General features: G+C 28.1%; 1 protein-coding gene across 3 annotated transcripts in view; it reads right to left on the reverse strand.

Annotated features, from left to right (window-relative positions):
- The window catches only part of LOC147802079 (ATP-dependent RNA helicase DDX19A-like), a 201,113-nt gene that overhangs the window by 127,904 nt on the left and 58,771 nt on the right, over positions 1–14,438 (reverse strand). For all 3 annotated transcript variants that reach the window (XM_087153149.1, XM_087153148.1, XM_087153147.1), the window contains exon 7: positions 2,629–2,680. The gene's annotated coding sequence lies outside the window, so the exon portion shown is untranslated. The remainder of the gene's footprint in view (positions 1–2,628; positions 2,681–14,438) is intronic.

A 14,438-nucleotide genomic window follows, 5' to 3' on the forward strand; every position in this document is an offset into this window, starting at 1 on the left:
GATAGCGGTATTAAGATTAAGGATATGCGTTGGAAGCTCCGTTTATTATTATACTATAAATGCATTAAATCATGTAGCTTGAATAATTTATTTTAAGTAAATTATTTAATAATTTTAAGCAAATAAGGGTGTAAAATTAAACTCGATCGAAATACTCCGAAAGTATACCCTGAAATATATGTAGAATAAACTTTGGAATCGATATATAAAAAATACCTTTTCAAACAACTTCGAGTAGGACGGAAACGCTATTTTTTAAAAAAGTTGTCCTGGTAACTATTTAATTTCGATTCCTGGTACTAGGGGACATTCCATTTTCACATTCGACTTTTGAAATTTCAATTGTAAACGGAATTTTTTTATGATCTTAAATTAAAATGTTAAGGCTTGCAGCAAAAAAAAATAATTTTTTTTTACTGCATTGATTTTTTTACAAAGTAGTGAATTATTATTTTTTCAATCTAAGAACCAGTGCCTATAACATATGTAAAACTTATTTTAATATCGAGTGAAATAATTTAATATGTTGTGTAACTAAATGGATAATCCCAAGAAACTGAATCGAAAATATAAAAACTTCATTGATTTAAAAAAAATAATAGATGATAATAAAAATAGACATGTTTTCAGCGTCCAATAATAAAAGTCACAAGTTATCCAAGCCTGACAAGTCTTGAGAATGGGCGATTATATTTGAAATCTCGAAACATGTCGACTTTTACTTCCCTCTTCATATGTTTTGAAGCCATTTGAATTTTTATCGTCAATTATACTGCTTTACATTTGGATCTTGATCATTATTTTGATAAGGATTTTACACTCGTTAAAGTAAACATATGCATTTTAATATTTTATCAGGATTTATGTGGTCTTTAAAAACGTAAGAACATCAATATTGTAAAAGTTATATTTAACTTAAAAATTAACAATTTGACACCAGATATTTTGAGTTAATGAAATTAAATATTTTATCTTTTAAGTTTTTGTGCCCCCATTTCAGTATCTTAAGGATCTTACGAGCTCTGTTTAAAAAGAGAGCATCAGATATATATAAGAAAACAAAAATAACCATAGTAGCAGTATTTGGTGGTAAATGTAGCTTATCGTAAATGAAGAATATGCTGTGCGACATTTTATGGTAAATTTGCGAACGTATAAGTTTCAGAATGTATCGAAACATGAGGATGCTATTTGCTAATCATCTTTATCCAAAGAAAACGATGTAACCTAAATATCTAGTAGAATGAAGCGATTTTTTAAACAATGAATCCTACAATATGCAACATATTATTTCAATATCTTATTCTTAAACATAACATATTTCAATCTTTTTAAAATGCCACTAAACATTCAGCAATTCCTTGAGTTATAGAAAAAAGAAATATCGTAAATTATAGAAAACCTTGTGAATGTGCTTTAGAATTATTATACAATCTACATTTTGTTTTTCAAGCACTTTTTTTTTCTTAACACTTTCTTGCCTAGAAGACTCGATTAAAGCTGTAAAAATGATTATCCCTAAAATTTTGTATATAGCTATAATTATGTTCATTTGATTTTAGTATAAAATCCTCGAATAAATATAGTAAAAACAGTGTAATCTAAATAATATCAGATAAAAAGTTCATGTATGTAAATTCTAAAAACTATCATAAATAATTTATAAATCGATTCAAATTTACTTTTCAAAGGAGATTAAAATAATTTTTTTTTTTTTTTTTTGCTTTTTGGACAGAAATCCCCTAAAAAAATTGTTTATTGCCAAGAAACTTCGAGATATTTTCTATTAACAATAAATTAAACCTCTCCGAGCAATCACTGAACATTATTTCAATTTTTTTACTATCAAAGCTTGGTTGCGTAGCAACCTAGTAAAACTAAGCACTCCTCTTTTGAATTAGTCAATGGGTTATCCTAAAATATTTATTTGCGCAGGCGACTTTTTTTGGCGGTTTTCTGGACTATCGCCAAATATATAAACCTTTATTGCGGCCCAATTTACCACCCAAGTTTTTTAAAATTTTGTCTACCCCCCCTAATCCAAGTGTCTAGATTCCAAATATGTAAAAAAAAATATATGTTTATTCAGAGAAAGTACGTTTTTGTGTCTGATTTCGTAACTTAATTAATAGTTAGCACTAATTAATTAACATATTTGAGGTCACCCCCAGAAACCATTAAGATTGACACTTAGTTCGTGAAAATCCGATCATTAGAAAGAAAGTTATTCAGGGTGATTCGTTTTTTTTTTTGCGGACTGTACATATGGAAGAGCTACCTCCCTTTGAAATCAGACGATATGTTTGTTCAAAGAAAGTACGTTTTTGTGTCAGATCTCGTAACTTAAAATGAATGAATTAATGTTTGAACAAATTAATTGGCATGTTTGAAAGGACCCCCTCGAATCGTTCAGAATGAGACCAAGAGAGAGAAGATCCAAACATTAGATCAAAAATTATTCAGAGTGGTCCATTTATTCTTTTTTTGTACACTGTAAAGCAGAATTCATGTTGCAGTAGTTATCCATTTGTGTTGCAGTTTTGAAAAGAAAATATTGAAAATTTTAAATTTTTGGTCAAAACACATAAAGGTATCAAAATAAATAAAACATGAAAATTATATTCTTACCTAAATTTTGTTGCACTACGTTATTCAGCTCAATCGACATCATAACTCTCTCCTATAACAAAAATAGGTGCTATAGTAGAACCATACTTCAAAAAAAGCAGTCTAAATCGTACACTAAAAAATTCATGGTATGTCACAATTCCATTTCTTATTTAAAAGTTGCATTCTTATCTGCTTTTTAAAATCTTAAACAAAAAAATATTTAGTTTCTTAATTTATTATTTTATTCCTTTGCAGTGCTCGCCACTCTCACCAGTATTTTTACTCACGCCAACTTGGCGAGTAAAGGTTTTTTTTTATTAATTTTATTTTATAACCTTCGTTGAACAGCCGACCCAATTTTATGGGTTTACGACAACTAATGTTCAACTCCGTAGCCTTGTCATTTTGAACCCAATCCAGAAGACAAGGGAACTCCTGGATCAAATATTGGAAGAAATTTGCCTTCGAGGAGGACTTTTTATGGAACTAACCCCCATTTGCGTTACATGGAGAAGAAAACCACGAGAACCTCCCACGGTTAGTCTGACGGCAAAGGGACTCCGATCTGTTCACCACTGAGGATATTTCACGTCAGCACTGTGGTCGGTACAATACAAGCCGGATATGTAATTCGTATCGACTGGGATTCGAACCCGGTTCGCCGAATTGGAAGGCAAACGCTCTATTTGATTTCTAACGAACTATGGTAGAAACTATGATGAACAAACCATCAAAACAAGTTGCTATTCTTATGTTGGACCATCATAAATCGGTGAGAATTTCTACATTGGGGTGATTGTTACTTATGTTGGTTACCAACAAAAAATAGAATGGTTCATGATGAAATTATTGATGGCTACCATCAAGATTATGTTGGTTCATTAAGGGAAAACTATCAAAAATTGCGACTTGGGCTCTTAGCTAACTCTTTTTGGATAAAAAGTTTTGTTTGGTTGGAATAGGCTAATATTTTCTCATAGTGAGCTAACACTCGGAGGTAAAATTTAGTTTTGCGGTAGCCAATTTCACAATTAAGCCTTAATTTTTTAAAGACAAATCTTGTTTCGGATCATGGGCTAACGAAAACTTTTGGATGATTACCCATTTTCAATAAAGAGCTTAAACTAGGAGAAAAATCCCCTTGTACCCCTAGCCATCAGGCTAACCATGGGTAGTTTTCCTCTCTATGTAACGCAAATGCTGGTTAGTTCCATTTAAAAGGCCTCCACGAAGGCAAAATTTCTCCCAATACTTGACCCAGGACTTCCCTAGTCTTCAGTATTGGGTTTAAAATTACAAGGCTACGCAGTTGAACATTGGTAGCCATAATGGATAGCCCAAAAAAATTGGGTCGGCTGTTCAACGACGGTTATAAAAAAAAATAATATTATTTTAGCTAGCAAAGAAGTGTTTTCGCTAAAAAACACTTAGGTTTTCTTTTTTTTTCTTTCAAAAAAACAAAAAACTTTTTAGCGGGTAGGCTAATGAAAAGCTTTTGTGAGCAAGCATAGGATTTCTATATCCTCATATAAAGCCAATTCGGAATTGTAAAAACTTTTAATTAGAAATTTAAGAGGCAAATTTTGATCTTGTTACTGAATTTAGTTGAATTCTGTTAATTAAAATATAATAAGTATAGAAATCATTTACAATGAGCGAAAAAAATGTGTTTCACAGAAGCTTTTTTTCCAACACAATTTTTTCTAAAAAACTGTACCAATAATTTTCCGTGTACAAATATTAATGTTAAAAAACTTTGTAGACTAACTACCACTACAATTTTTCAATTCAATTCAATTTTTCAATACAAGTATATAAAACATGTTAACTCGATTCTATCTTGATGTTCGCTTTGACAGATAACACTGAAACTTCCGCTAACATGCTCCTCACATTGGACGCCTTCGAACACGCCTATCTTGATAGTCGCATTCACTTCGATTTGAACACGCCTGCTTCTAACAACACGTCTACCTCTCACTGAAACACTCACTTCGATTTGAGTACTTCTAGTTTGATGGATAGAAGACAGACAAACAGTTGACTTTCTATTTGCAAATGCGACATTATCCTCCTCGCTTTGTTGCTGCTCAGTCTCGATCACACACTACGGGGAGCAGTAAACACTGCTAATAGAAACAGATGAGTGATCAGCGACACAACAGTGATCTTAACACAGCTCTTTAAATCACCGCTTAAAATCCGGTGATCCTAATACAGCACTCCCGGCCTCTCATAAAAAAAGCAATAAATCATACACTGCTTATTGCTGTTTTTATGAGATTGCTGTTTCATGTTTTTATTCATAGAATTCTATCCCAAATAAAATTCTGGTGGGGGAGTAATGTAGCGTAGCTACCTCAACAATTATTCAATACCAATTCACTAGTACATAAGTATTCAAAACTTTTATCACCACAGGCCACTAAAGGAGGGAGCAGATAATTCAAATATATCTAATTAGAATGTCTAATTAGTTTTAGTTCATAAAACAGTTAACTCCCAGCATTTTAGTCTTCTAAAAAAGTTTCTTTTTCCTCCCGAAAAGATAAATGATAAAAAAAACTAAATTGTTTCATCATCAGCATTTATATAAAATAAATGAAACAGTCTTACACACCGTAATGTTATAATGAATATAGGTATTTATGATTAGAACTGTAGTATTACATTCCGAAAATAAAAATTTTAATTATTTTCATAATATCAGCTAACAGAATAATAGCTTTTTATTTTAATTCTTTTCTCTCTAATCTTATCAAACGTATAAACCGAATACTGCCCTAGCGTCTTCTTAAAAGACAGTAAAAAAAATTTCATTATTCGAACTTATTTTGCGTAAACAAAATAGTTCTACCAACGAGAATGTATTAATATAAATATTTATATTTGGCTTTCTAATCATAAAAGTTGTAACATTTGTTTTAACGTTAAAGTGAACGATACAAATAAATTTACTACCACTTTTTTAAATTCGGTATTTTTTATACGTTAGTTTCTTTTTGTGGACAAGCTTAAAAAAGTAAAGGCAAAGTTAAAAGGAAAACATTCAGGCATTCTTAGTTTTTATACAGTTTCTATATTGTACAAAAAAATTGCAATTGTGATTTTAGAAGTAAAAATATTAAGTTTAGAAGTAGAGATAATTTTATTTATAAGAATCTCTTCATTTGAGAGCCCTGTCAAACATTGAGACTAAACATCTTTCGAGTTTACGAACGCTTTATTTTTATTATTTTTTCAGTGTGCCTTTTGTTAAGTCAGCTAAGCACTTTTAAGAAATTAACCGAATACTTTTAAAGACCGACCTGTTTTCGAAATCATCCATTTAATATATTTTAAGAGCTTGAAAAAGAGTGTGTTTTAAAAGTTCTTATTTATAATTAAATAATTATTTTATTTCACATTTTTTATTTCATTTTCCTCTTCATATTTTATCGCTAAGCATGAGTCCCATTTGCTTTGTCAAAATGAAGGTAAAACCCTACCTGTTTCTCGCCGAGGAGACGGTATATGGGTGATTCTCACGAAATATGACAATTCACTTTCCCTTACTCCAAGATCTAATACTATAATACTAAAAAAACTGTTTTTAACGAAATTTATAAATAGTATTTCTGTTAGCATTTTAAAATGACTTTGCACTAGTATTGACTGTTTTGTATAGCTAAAAAATTTAATTGAACTTCAAAATGTAATTTTCTTGGTATGTCCCAAACAATGTTTCCAGTAATAACTAGCTTCAAAACTTCCCATAAATTTTTCAATATCTATTTTTTTTATCTCAACCGGTGTAAGCATTTCCAGAATATCCGCATAGGGTATTATTTACAAAAACTTCGTTTTAAATATTTTTTTCTGTCAATAATTTTTTTGTCCCAAGAAAATACCATTTTCCTGGCTACTTTTATTTAGTGGTTTATAACCAAAATAGATAGAGCCAGCGATCAATATCTTATGTTAATAGAGTGATTAGATGCCCTCCTATATGAATATATCTTGTTGCATGAATAAAGAACCAATTTTCTGGTTCAAAATCTATTTCAAAAAGTTTTTCAAGGTGAGTAGGTTTTTGTGTTGTCATTTTCCTGTTTTCGTGAAATCATTGATAACATAAACTACATAGATTTATCTGAGTTATTTTAAGAAACCCTGTTGTTTTCTGCAGAATATAAACGTCTTAGGCCAAAATATTAAATTAAAATTAAGTTATATGCTATGAAATGGCGAATTTGTCATTATCCTGGCTGTCATTTTCCAGGCTTATGAATGCCAGAACAGTGACTAATATTATAGAAGTTATTTATGTTTCATGTATAAAAGTAAAGTTTATTTATACATATTTACGTATCTAGCATTGCAAGCTAGGCAAGTGAGGTATCGTATATGCTAAATCGAATAAAACCAAGCTCTCAGATTTAATACTTTAGCAATTCAAAAATTTATAAAAGTTTCCTGTGTAGAAAGAACAATTTTTTTACTTTGACTTATACCACTTTATGCAACTGACATTGCTATCTAGACAAGTGAGACTTTTCTTCCTATTTAATTTTTTATGGTTAATCCCGTAAAGTAGTCGTTTGAAATAATTGTTTAGAAGAAATAAGGATTTAGTGTATGAAATATACAACTTTAGACTTACCTTTTAGTCATAAGATATTTATAACATCAGAACGAATCAACTATCAAAGCAATAAAATTTTTTTCTTAAAATTTAGCCTAAAAATACATAATAAATAATGACGAACTTGTCTATACAATAATGTCTCAGAATTTTATTGTCATAAAATGGTTTACATTGCATTAACTGCAAATATTATCATGAATATCACTTTCATGAAATACCAATTTTTTTCAAATTGTTGTCAAAAACACAAGAAGATTTTCAATCTCATGCTTACAATTTATTATTGTAAAATTTTACATACTCATTATTTATGTAAGACAATTTAATTAAAATTTTGCAGGATTTATTTTAGGACAAATTTGTAACGTGTTAATTTACGCACTAAACAAATTCAAATTTATTAATAGCTAGAAAAACAAACAATATTTTATTAATAGCATACTTTTTATGTACCCTGCTATTTTTGTTATAGGCTCTTTAAACGTATTTTGCCTTTTAAATTATGCAAGAATCAATTAAAAAATGTCAATACTTAGAACTTTATTCATTTTCATTTTTAATTTTATTTTCAATTTCAATCATAAAAACAATATTACAACTCTTTCCTTCTACACCAGACAAACCTTTCATGTTTCCACAAAATATCAGAAATAGAAGAAAGAAATTACTATCATGATAAAATTTTCCCCACACATTATTTAGAATGAGGGAGATTATAAATATATTAATTTGAAATCAGTTAAGCCTTCAGGTATCCCTCGGAAACTTATTTGAAGTTTGATAGATATTTTGATTATAGTTCAAAGATTATTCTATACACGAATGAAAGAAGGGAGGTATATTTGGTTTTGTAGTTTTTATGTTTGGATTGAAATTTGTTTTAAAAAAATAAATGGTATTTATAAATGAAGACTATTGAAAATGAAAGTATATTGAAAAATTAATAAGGTAAACTTACATACTAACTGCCATTGAAGAAAAGTAAAATATCAATAGTTAACTTTGAATAATAAAAAAAAAACATTCTTCAAATTTGTTTTATGAGTATGATGTAACAATTATTTGTTCGCATTAAACTAGGGGTGCACAACCTGCGACCCAAGGGCCAAATGCCGCCCTTAGACTGCTGAAGTGCGGCCCGCGAGAGCTTCTAAGCACAGTAAAAAAGAATTTAAAAATGGCAATTTTTAATCGCATTTTTAAGTCATCACGTTTTGACACAATCAATTTTAACAGATTCTTTAGTAAATAGCCGATTTTATCGTAAATATAAATGATTTTTTTTAAACAGTTATTTCCGCTTTTCGACGTGATTTCGAAAACCCCGGAATTTTTATTACGACGCGAGTTTCAGATCGCAAATTTAAATAATCACTTTTTGTGCACTTTATTTGTAACGATTTCATCGCAAATCTAAGAGATATTTTATCTTTTTTTCTGCAATTCTTGTTATTTTTTTTCAACAATTTTTTTCGCCAGTTATTGCTATGCGTTCCCACGTATTATAAGAAATTCCAATTGTTCTATTACGACATACAAATTTTAAATCATGCTTTTGACACTCTTTATTTGTGATGAGTTCAGCATAAATATATTTTTCCCAATTATTTCTATACTTTTCCACGTTATTTTGACGATCCTGTTATTTAACTAGATGTTATTACGACACGTGACTGTTAATCGCGCAATTAAATAATCCCTTTTTGATACGGTATTTCAGTACAGTTTCATCGTAAATCCTAGTTATTTCTCCTTCGTTTTTATTTCCGCAACGAATATGATTTGGTCGAATATGGTAATGAATTGTGATTTGATCAAAAATCAAATATTCGGCAAAAAAAAGAAAAAATCGACTGAACGCCGTACACTTGGGGCCAAATAGCAAAATCTTTTAGCAGCATAGCAACACTGAAACTAAAATTTCAATTCTCAGAATAATATTTCCTGGAAAAATGTATTCATAAATTAACTCCAAAAAATAAGGTCAATCAAGAATGTTTTTGAAAATGTTGAAAAGCGAAACAGAGAACATAAAAATCGATCTTAATTTTTGGAAAAAAATTTTAAAGCTGAACATCTCAGTTTTTCAATTACCAGAAAAAGCCAAGAAAAAAGAATTAAGTTAACAGAAATGCTATTAAAAATTACTGCGTTATAAGGAAAACGTCTAAAAAAAGTTTTATTTTATTTAAAGAAAACAAAAAGATAGAAAAAAAAACGTTCTTAATTTTTTAAATGAAAATTTTATGCCGAAAATCTCAATTTAAATGTTTCTCATTGCCATAATTTTAGAAGAAACAAAATTGCTATAAAATAAATTTTATTAGTAACTTTATTTTCAAAGAAAATGCTACGTCATATTAAAAATACCTAAAAAAAGAAAAACAGAAAAAACAAATTTTTCTTAGTTCCTGAAACAAAACTTTAATACTGAAAATCATACTTTTCTATGTTACTGGTTATTTATATTACAGTACAGGGAAATAGTGATAATAAATTAATAGTATGAGACGTTCTGTTAAAATGCTGGGTTATAATAAAAACAGCGAAATATGGAAAAAAATCCTTCTCAATTCTCAAAGTATCGAAAAAAGAACAAAATTGACTTGTCTGATTATAAATTTAAAAAAAAGTAATATCTATAAAAATTCAAAAATGAAAAAAAACTTGGAAAAATACATTTTTAAAAAATATTAAGAAGGGTCAAATACTCGTTACATCCCTCCCTAATTTAAATGCAATGTTATTGCAACTTGAGAAATTCATAAAATGACGGAAAACGTGAATTTTTAAACTACTCACTGTTTGTAGTTTAGATTTCAATTTTTTGTTGCTTAAGTGATGTTTTTCGATAAAAAAAAGGAAAATGATTACGATTTAAGAAAATCTAATAATTAATAATATAATAAAGTACATTGCAAAATAGGCATTGAATTTTATTTTGAACTATCAAAGTTTTGTTTTTATTTTAGGCTTTTGTTCAAAACCCATAAATTTTCTTCAATTAAAATATTTAATTTGAATTTATATTACTTAATTAGGACTAAACTTTTTCCTACTTTCATTCTGTGTCATTGCAGTTTTTTTTATTTATTCGAATTTAATTCTAAAATGAATTTTCGTATTGCATGATATGATAGAAAAAACATTTCTTTTCTTCAATGTTTATTTATTTTGATAAATATATTGTTCATATGATAAAATAGGAAGTTGTTTTTTTTGTAAAAAAAGTATAAGTTTTTTTATTTTTGAATGAATTTCAATAATAGAACACTACTAAGTTATTGATATTACTAAGTTAATTGATAAAAAAAAATGGAACGCTAATGTTTAAATAAACATTACTACATTTGTCATTAACATGTCTAAATACATCTGCGGCCCTTCGTTAGCCAACCTGCTGTGCAAGTGGCCCTTTACTCAAAAAACTTTGTGCAACCCTACATTAAACTAATAACATTAAAACGTATTATAATTTTTTCCAATCAAAACTTTCATTACTTTTCATAGAAATAATTTTTAAATTAATATAGAGGAAGGATTTTTTTGGCATTTCACATTAAAATAATAGCCAAGCATCTCGCCAAACTTTGTTGCATTATTATTTTAAAATATAAAACATAAGAGATTGCATTTCTTAATTTTAAATTTTAATCCTTATTTCTGTTGATTAAAAAAACATGTTTTCTATTGTTTGGAAAAAAATTTAATTTTCCTTAAGAATTCTTCAGTTTTTGAATCGCTTATTTTAATGCAAGATAGAAAATTCAGAAAACATGCTCGGTAAATATTTACCTTGTCCCCCACAAAGTCACCCCATTTTATGGTAATTATTAAAAAGTTTTTTTTTAAAAAAAGGTAGTGAATATATTATATAAAAATAATGTTTAAAATTAAAAATTCCAAACTTCAAACTGCTCTATATTCTACAATCCCTTTCCTTTTTATTTTCTTATCTGCTTCTGCATTCGTCCCCTCTCTGTTTTGGTGTATTTTGATTAGCATAATATTTTGTTTATTATTATTCAAAGTTAACACATATTTATCTATAGATACTTTACTTTCCTGTAATGGTAGCAAGTACATAATTTTATCTTACTAATTTTTCAATATAGTTTCATTTTCAATAGAACGAAAAATGTGTTATAAATGCAAAATTTTGCTGCATTATTATAAAGTATAAAATATAATAAAGATTGTGTTTCTTTATTTTTAAATTTTAATATTTCCCTTTAATTTTTATACCTGTTGAATGTAAAAGCATGTGTTTGATTTTTGAAAAAGTTTAATTTTTTTTATTTGTGAAATAGTTATTTTATATTTCCTACGAATTACTTTAAATTTTAGAAAAGCTTATTTTAAAACTAGAAAACTCAGAAAACATGTGTGGCAAATATTTACCTTATCTCTCACAAAGTTACCCCATTTTTCAGTAATTTTTAAAAATACAAATTCTTAATACATTCATCCCCTCTTTTGTTTGGTGTATGATGATTTGCATAATATTTTGTTCATTATTATTCAAAGTTAACTATAGATACTTTAATTTTTATTTATACTTTACATTTATGTATTAATCCTTTACTATCCTACAATGTAAGTAAGTATGTAAGTTTAAATTACTAATTTTTCAATATAGTTTCATTTTCAATAGTCTTCATTTATAAATACCATTTATTTTTTAAAAGAAATTTCAGTCTAATCATAAAAACTATAAAACCAATTATACCTCCCATCTTTCATTAGTTGTATAGAATATAATCTTAGAACAATAATCAAAATATCTATCAAACTTAAAGTAAGTATCTGAGGGATACCTGAAGGCTTAACTGATTTCAAATTAAAGGCATTTAATCTCTTTTAGTCTAATAATGTGTTGATAAAATTCTATCATGATAGTAATTTCTTTCTTTTATTTCAGATATTTTGAAGAACCCTGTTAGGTTTGTCTGGTGTAAAAGAAAAGAGATGTAATATTGTTTTTAAGATTGAAATTTAAAAACAATAATTCAAAATTGAAAATACACTTGTTAGTAAATGTTTTACTTTTTGCACTGATTCTTGTGTTATTTAAAATGTAAAATACGCTTAAGGCCTATAAGAAAAATAATAGGGTACATAAAACAATTTCTCCTAATGCAACATATTTTTTTTCTAGTTCTTAATACATTTGAATTTATATAGTATGTGTTACAATAAATTTGTCCTAAATTATGTCCTGTAATTTTTAATTAAATCATCTTATACCAATAATTAAATTCTTAAATTTTACAATAATAAGTAAATATGACAATGAATTCAGGAAAACCAATCCTCTTTTATTTAATTTTTTTTTACATTTCCCGCATTAAACCTTCATTTCTTCTCAGAAATTATATCAAAGGACTATTTTACCGGATTATGAGTAAAAAATTAAATTTGAAGTAATGCCTCACTTGTCTAGATAGCAATGTCAGTTGCATAAGGTGTTGTAAGTCTAAGTCGAAAAATTGTACTTTCTGCACATAAAACCTTAATAAATTTTCGAACTGCTATACTATTAAACCAGACAGATTGGTCTTATTCTCATTCGATTTAGCGCAATGATATGCATAGGTAACGATATCTTACTTGCCTATTTAGCTACGTTAGATACGTTAATAGATATAAATAAAAAACTGTACTTTTATACATAAAACACAAGTAACTTTTATAATATTGGTCACTTCATTCAATTTAAAGAAATCGTAAAAATACTAGATAGTATTTAAGACTATCCTATTTTTATAAATGCAACATGAAATACATTGTTAATATCAATTCCATATTTAAGAGCTAGAAATTATAATTCTTTTTATACTATGGAGTTCCACTTACGCGGAAGTGAAGTTTTCAAAATTTCTATTTGCAGCTGAATAAAGAAGTTATAAAATGCAAAAAATTAAACGGGTATCAATTCAGCGTCTTTCCACAAACTGTTTTTCAAGCTTTTAAAATATATTAAATGGATTATTTCAAAAACAGGTTGGTCATTTAAAGTCTTCAGTTTATTTTTAAAATCCTAAAAGCGTTCGTAAACTCGAAAGATGTTAAGGCTCAATATTGAACAGCAGGGGTGAAAGCGAGACGGAAAAGAGGAAAGGCTGGTAGTAAAACCATTTCAGTTATAGCTAGTTTTGGGGAGTTTTTCAACAATATCTACTTCATCTTGGAAAAGAAGCAGTTTTATATATATGCCAGAATTATAAAAGAAATCTTGATAGTTACAGATATTTCATTTTTTTCGAAAAAAGTGCTGGAATGAAATGTTTTACGTACCAGGTTTTTCTGTTTTCCGTCTTGCTATATAAGGGCTTTCACCCATGTTGGACATTAACAAACAAAGTCGACACTGCTTCTAAGTTTAATATTTTTACTTCTAAAATTACAATTACCATTTTTTTTATTTCATGTAGTTCGGAAGCTGTATAAAATTCAAGCACGTCTGAATGTTTTCCTTCAAATTTTATGTGTTTTTGAGACATAAAGTGGCTGTTACGAAAGTTTCCGGGTTATCCGAACCCCAGCCAAATTGTTTAAAGTCGTTGCAAAATCTAGATCATAAACGATGTTTCTTGCTTTTTAAAATTTATCATCAGATGTTTCAGATCTCCACAATAGTTTAGAAAGTCTCTTCATGTAAAAAGAAATCTGATAAGTACGACAAGAAATTTATGTAAATTCAGGCGGTTACAAACTTATAAAAACTTCAAGTCGTACTTTGATATGTACGTACTTAGACCAACAGTTTACTATCCTCGTTTTTTGGCAGAACTTTCGAAATCCAGAGTTCCTCATTCTCAGTGAGAAGTTTCCCAGAAAATTTTTATTTAAAAAGTGTTTCAAAAACTAAAAATTTTAAGTTTTCCCTCAAGAAGTAACCAACGTATGAAAAATACCGAATTTAAAAAAAGTGGTAGTAAATTTATTTATACCGTTCACTTTAACGTTGAAATAAATGTTACAACTTTCATGATTACAGAGCCAAATATAAATATTTACATTATTAATACAGGATGCGCAGACAAATTTTTCAACAAAAAATAAGTTTTTTCAAGCACTCAAAAAGTATTTTTTTAACACTGTAAAAGAATGACATCATTAGCAGGGGTCTGTCCAGACATTTTGTAAAAGGTGGGTTTTCGCAAAATTGTGAAAAAATTACTCGTAATTTGTGAATATA

The sequence above is a fragment of the Parasteatoda tepidariorum genome, chromosome 10, assembly GCF_982258835.1.
Source record: "Parasteatoda tepidariorum strain Cologne lab strain chromosome 10, Ptep-v5.0, whole genome shotgun sequence".
NCBI classification, from domain to species: Eukaryota; Metazoa; Arthropoda; class Arachnida; order Araneae; family Theridiidae; genus Parasteatoda; species Parasteatoda tepidariorum.